We start from the raw sequence: 6,253 nt of genomic DNA, 5'->3' as shown, positions 1-6,253 counted from the left end.
TATTGTATCTTCACATTGACCAGTGAGGTAGATGCTGTTACATTAGATTTATAGAGGGTGAGACAGATATGTGTGTATACACTGGTCTAAGACTAGGCACTTGACAGTGTCCAGTAACCCAGAAGCCTTCCTGCTACATATATACAACTTACAAATGGAAATGATGGGAAAAATATCATAAATTAAAAAGCAAGCTACATGCGTGTAGCTTATTTTGTATTTAAGCCAAGAAAATTACAAAGTGCCAGAAACAAAGAAAGAATTGAAAGCCAGGGTGATAAGTGTAAAATCTCATACTGTGGCAACCCTGGTGGGTAGGGAATAATGTTAGACCTTAGAAAACTGTCCACCTGTTTATGGGCATGTGTTTCAGTCTCATTCAGCACAGGAGATAAGGCCTGGAGTCTGTGACAGGTGGAAAGTTGGAACTGTGACTTCATAAACCTGGAACCATAAAAAACTAATTCTTAGTGAAAACAGAATTAGAAAAACTTAAACTACCAATCCTGGAAATTTACAAAGATGCATTTCTCCACCCAGAGCTCTTTTGAAGGTTAAAAAAAAAAAAGTGGTGAAAAACAAAACCCCTAAACTTTCTTTACAGATGGGTTTGGAAACTTAAACTTGTGATACAGAGTTCAGAAATCTCAGTGAAACACATTAATATAAAAGATGATTCCTGGTTCTGGTAAACCTGGACCCCTTCATAGGGGACAAAACAAGGGCTTAAAAACACCTGTTCATTCCCAAAATACATGGAACTTCCCATCACGCAGAAAATTAGCCTTTGGTAAAGATGAATTAACAATTGTTAATTGTTAACAGTTGCTGTCATGTCCAATTCTTTGTGACCCCACAGTCTGTAGCCTGCCAAGTTCTGTCCATGGGATTTCCCAGGCAAGAATAGTGGAGTGGGTTGCCATTTCCTACTCCAAGGGATCTTTCCACCCCAGGGATTGAACCCCATCTGCTGCACTGCAGGCAGATTCTTTACCACTGAGCCTCCTGGGAAGCCTGACTTAACAATAAAAATGTGAAAAATATATGAGGAAGTGACTCACCACAAAGCAGTTTTAACAATCACAATCATCAAGGAGACCAACCCCCAAGAGTTTGAGACAGAAGAACAGTCCAAAGAAACAGCAACATCAGAATTTGGAGCCTATTATACAGAGTGAAGTAAGCCAGAAAGAAAAACATCAATACAGTATACTAACGCATATATATGGAATTTAGAAAGATGGTAACCTTAACCCTGTATACGAGACAGCAAAAGAGACATAGGCGTATAGAGCAGTCTTTGGGACTCTGTGGGAGAGGGTGAAGGTGGGATGATTTGGGAGAATGGCATTGTAGCATGTATATTATCATATGTGAAATGAATCACCAGTCCAGGTTCGATGCCTGATACAGGATGCTTGGGGCTGGTGCACAGGGATGACCTGGAGGGAGGATATGGGGAAGAGGGAGGTAGGAGGGGGGTTCAAGAAGGGGAACACATGTACACCCGGGGCAGATTCGTGTCAATGTATGGCAAAACCAACCAATATATTAATGTAAAGTAATTTGCCTCCAATAAAAAAAAAAAAAGGAAAGCATCCAACAAATAAGCAGAAGACTAGTAATTAAAAAAAAAAGATAATATTATTAGAAAAGGCCAAATTGCTTGGAAAGATAAAGGCATTGATGATAAAGATGAAGACATTAAAAACTGGGTTCCCCAAAATTCAAAATCCAATGAACAAATGAAGTATCAGTTTAGATACAGCTAAAGAGATGATTCTGAAGAATGCATCACAGGGAATCCAGAGATAAAGCCTCTGAGGGAAGCTTGAGACCCACTGCATAGAATGAGAATCTATCATTTAAGTAGAATAGAGAGAGAAAGAGGGAAAGGCAATGTTTAAAAATATAACTGTGAAGTTTCCAGAATGGATAAGATATAAATTCTTGGAACATTAAGTTCTGAGAAAAAAAGGGATAGCTAACCTACTCAAGGCACATAACCAATAAGCAGTGAGTCGGATGCAGACTGATTCAATCTGCATCAGCTCTTCGTTTTAACTATTAATAGCACCCCATGCTGCCAGCAAGTCTTTGGTATTCTCCTTGAAGGCTCAGATCATAAGTAATTCATGTGACCCTTAGTGTTGTAACAAACCTCAAACTCTATCTGGTATAAAACAATGACAATCATGAAGTTGTCAACCCAGCATTTCCTAAAATGTGCTTCAGAAAGCATGTCTTGGGGCTTCCCTGGTGGTCCTGTGGTTCAGACTCCGAGCTCCTACTGCAGAGTGTGCATGTTCGATCCCTGGTCGGGGAACTAAGATCTCAAATACTGTGAGGTGTGGCCAACAAACAACAACAACAAAAACCCATTTGTCCCATAAGATGTTCTTCTGGGAATGGTGAAGGGTAGGAGTGAGAAGGGCATTCTGGTGAAATAAGTTTGGAAAACACTATATATACAATATCATTTTGTAGAAGCGTAGCAAATATCAGTGTATTAAACTTTCTAAGTCTGACATAGAGACTTTTGCTTGATTCCAGAGCAAATTTCTCCCTAAATACCAAGAACTTTTGACCTTCAGAAGTCTCTTTGCTACATTTCTGTATAATACTGGGAACAAGTAATTATTCAACTTTGTTTGAATTCTTCCGTTGTTAAGGAATTCACTATCAATCAAGGCAGTCTTCTTACTTTTATTTAGTTTTTTTTTTAATGTGGACCATTTTTAAAGTCTTTATTGAATTTGCTACAATATTGCTTCTGTTTTTCATGTTTGGGTTTTTTGGCCAGAGGCATGTGGGATCTTAGTCCCCTGACCAGGGATCGAACCTGCACCCCTGCGTTGGAAGGTGAAGTCTTAGCCAGTGGACAGCTGGGGAAGAATCATTCCTTCCTACTTTTAGACAGCTTTTACTGGCAGAAGATTATTGAAAGGAAATGTTTCATCTTCTACCCAGTGCCATGAAACTATACCCCATAAGATTAAAAAGAAAATACCTTGACCTTGTTAATTTATGTAACAAATGACATCTAGATTTCAATGGTTCACAGCAGCAAGTGTTGTTTTCTTGCTCATGTACCTGTCAGCTCCAGGTGAGCTCAGTCTCTGCTCTTTGACCTTCCCTGTTTCAGGGCACAGGCTGAAGGAGCATTCTCCATCTTGGTTGGGGCCAATAAGAAATTTTAATGGAGATTTTTAAAGCTTTATCATGGCAATCACCACTTTCATGTTTAGTCAGTCAAAGTAAGTCAAATGGCCCAGTCAATTATCAAAGAAGCTGAGAGAAGTGATACTTACATGGAGAGGGTAGCCAATATTTGAAAACTATAATACAATCAACTATATGGTCAAACCTGACCTTTTAGAAAATTTGAGGATGCCTACTGCAAGGAGATCCAGCCAGTCCATTATAAAGGAGATCAATCCTGGGTGTTCATTGGAAGGACTGACGCTAAGGCTGAAACTGCAATACTTTGGCTACCTCATGCGACGAGTTGACTCACTGGAAAAGACTCTGATGCTGGGAAAGGTTGGGGGCGGGAGGAGAAGGGGACGACAGAGGATGAGATGGCTGGATGGCATCACCGACTCTGTGGACATGAGTTTGAGTGAACTCCGGGAGTTGGTGATGGACAGGGAGGCCTGGCGTGCTGTGATTCATGGGGTCGCGGAGACTCGGTCACGACTGAGCGACTGAACTGACTGACTGACTGATTAGGTTCTGGTATCAATTCCAATGTTGGGAGTGGCGGCTAGGTCCCCACCCCAGCAAGTAATTCTCATGATACCATGTGGGTGTTCTATGACTCAACTCAATTCTGACACTATCTACCAGAAGATAGACCAGATTCCACAGGTTAAGGGTTCATTTAATTCCAGACTGACACCTCTTTGTCCAGCTTCAGACCCCACTGGCAAATCCCGTTTATTACTTGTACCTCTGACAACTCTGGCTATAAATCAGATGTACCCATCTAGATCCTTTCATTGTGTTCAATTAATTTGATAAAGCAACTCAACAGAACTCAGAGAAACATTCTACTTACTAGATTACTGGTTTATTACAAAAGGAAGTAACTCAAGAACAGTCAGATGGAAGAGATGCACAGGGCAAAGTACGGGGAAAGGGCATGGAACTCCCACGCCTTCTCCAGGTGTGACATTCTCCCCACATCTCTGTGTGTTCACCAACCCTGAAGCTCTCTGAACCCAGTCATTTGGGATTTCAGGGAGGCTTTATTACATAGACATGGTTGATGAAATCATTATCTGTTGGTGATTGATTCAGCCTCCATCTCTCTCCCTTCCCGAAGGTTGAGTGAGGGTGGGTATGAAGGGCGACTGGAAGTTCCAACCCTCTAATCAAGAAGTTCTAAACTTCATGGGAAATAGATGCGAAACAGTGGAAGCAGTGTCAGACTTTATTTTTGGGGGCTCCAAAATCACTGCAGATGCTGATTGCAGCCATGAAATTAAAAGACGCTTACCCCTTGGAAGGAAAGTTATGACCAACCTAGATAGCATATTAAAAAGCAGAGACATTACTTTGCCAACCAAGGTCCATCTAATCAAGGCTATGGTTTTTCCCGTGGTCATGTATGGATGTGAGAGTTGGACTGTGAAGAAAGCTGATCGCCGAAGAATTGATGCTTTGGAACCGTGGTGTTGGAGAAGACTCTTGAGAGTCCCTTGTACTGCAAGGAGATCCAAACAGTCCATTCTAAAGGAGATCAGTCCTGGGTGTTCATTGGAAGGACTGATGCTAAAGCTAAAACGCCAATACTTTGGCCACCTCATGCGAAGAGTTGACTCATTGGAAAGACTCTGATGCTGGGAAGGATTGGGGGCAGAAGAAGGGGACGGCAGAGAATGAGATGGCTGGATGGCATCACCAACTCGATGGACATGAGTTTGAGTGAACTCCGGGAGTTGGTGAAGGACAGGGAGGCCTGGAGTGCTGCGATTCACAGGGTCACAAAGAGTCGGACATGACTGAGCGACTGAACTGAACTGAACCTTCTAATTAACCAGCTCCACCTCCCCATCCCCCCACCCCCAACTACCTAAGGGCTTTCCACAAGTCACCATATTAACATAACAGAAGATACCTTTACTATTCTTTTTTTTTTCTTTTTTAAAATATAATTTAAAACTATTTTGTACCAGTACAATATATTAATTTTACAAATGTAAAATTTTACCCGCTGTTAAAGCATTTGCAAAAACCACACATCCTACTTCAGCTTTATTGCACAATATGTATCAGTTCAGTTCAGTTCAGTTCAGTCGCTCAGTCGTGTCCGACTCTCCGCGACCCCATGAATCACAGCACGCCAGGCCTCCCTGTCCATCACCAACTCCCGGAGTACACTCAAACTCATGTCCACAGAGTCGGTGATGCCATCCAGCCATCTCATTCTCCGTCGTCCCCTTCTCCTCCCGCCCCCAACCTTTCCCAGCATCAGAGTCTTTTCCAGTGAGTCAACTCGTCGCATGAGGTGGCCAAAGTATTGAAGTTTCAGCTTTAGCATCAGTCCCTCCAATGAACATCCAGGATTGATCTCCTTTAGAATGGACTGGTTGGATCTCCTTGCAGTACAAGGGACTCTCAAGAGTCTTCTCCAACACCACAGTTCAAAAGCATCGATTCTTCGGCGATCAGCTTTCTTCACAGTCCAACTCTCACATCCATACATGACCACGGGAAAAACCATTGCCTTGACTAGACGGACCTTGGTTGGCAAAGTAATGTCTCTGCTTTTTAATATACTATCAAGGTTGGTCATAACTTTCCTTCCAAGGAGCAAGCGTCTTTTAATTTCATGGCTGCAATCAGCATCTGCAGTGATTTTGGAGCCCAAAAAAATAGAAAATATTAATTTTTAAATTAGAAAACATAAAAATATGGAACGCTTCACGAATTTGCGTGTCGTCCTTGCGCAGGGGCCATGCTAATCTTCTCTGTATCGTTCCAATTTTAGTATATGCGCTGCCTAAGCGAGCACACCTTTACTATTCTTATCACAGGAAATTCCAATGGTTTTAGTAGCTCTGTGCCAGGAGATGATGACCAAACACATATTTCTTATTCTAAGTCAAATATCACAGTGAGGGTCATCTCTGTTGTAGTATAGACGTGCAGATTGTTGACTGGTGAATAGCATTCCATCGTGCGGCATATAGACCATTGGGTTCCTGGTCTTCCCCAGCTTCTTCAATTTCTCATTCTTTTTCTGTTC

General features: G+C 41.9%; 1 non-coding gene across 1 annotated transcript; it reads right to left on the bottom strand.

Moving 5' to 3' along the window:
• Window positions 1–5,912: 5,912 nt before the first annotated feature.
• Window positions 5,913–6,019, bottom strand: LOC129560556 (U6 spliceosomal RNA). The gene has a single exon (XR_008686789.1). It is a non-coding gene; the product is annotated as a U6 spliceosomal RNA (small nuclear RNA).
• Between the last annotated feature and the right edge of the window lie 234 nt (window positions 6,020–6,253).

This window comes from Moschus berezovskii, chromosome 16, assembly GCF_049115385.1.
Source record: "Moschus berezovskii isolate FMDL1 chromosome 16, NW_MosBer_1.0, whole genome shotgun sequence".
Classification (NCBI taxonomy): domain Eukaryota; kingdom Metazoa; phylum Chordata; class Mammalia; order Artiodactyla; family Moschidae; genus Moschus; species Moschus berezovskii.
The sequence above is the reverse complement of the archived record's forward strand: the minus strand, read 5'-3'. Positions and strand labels throughout refer to the sequence as shown.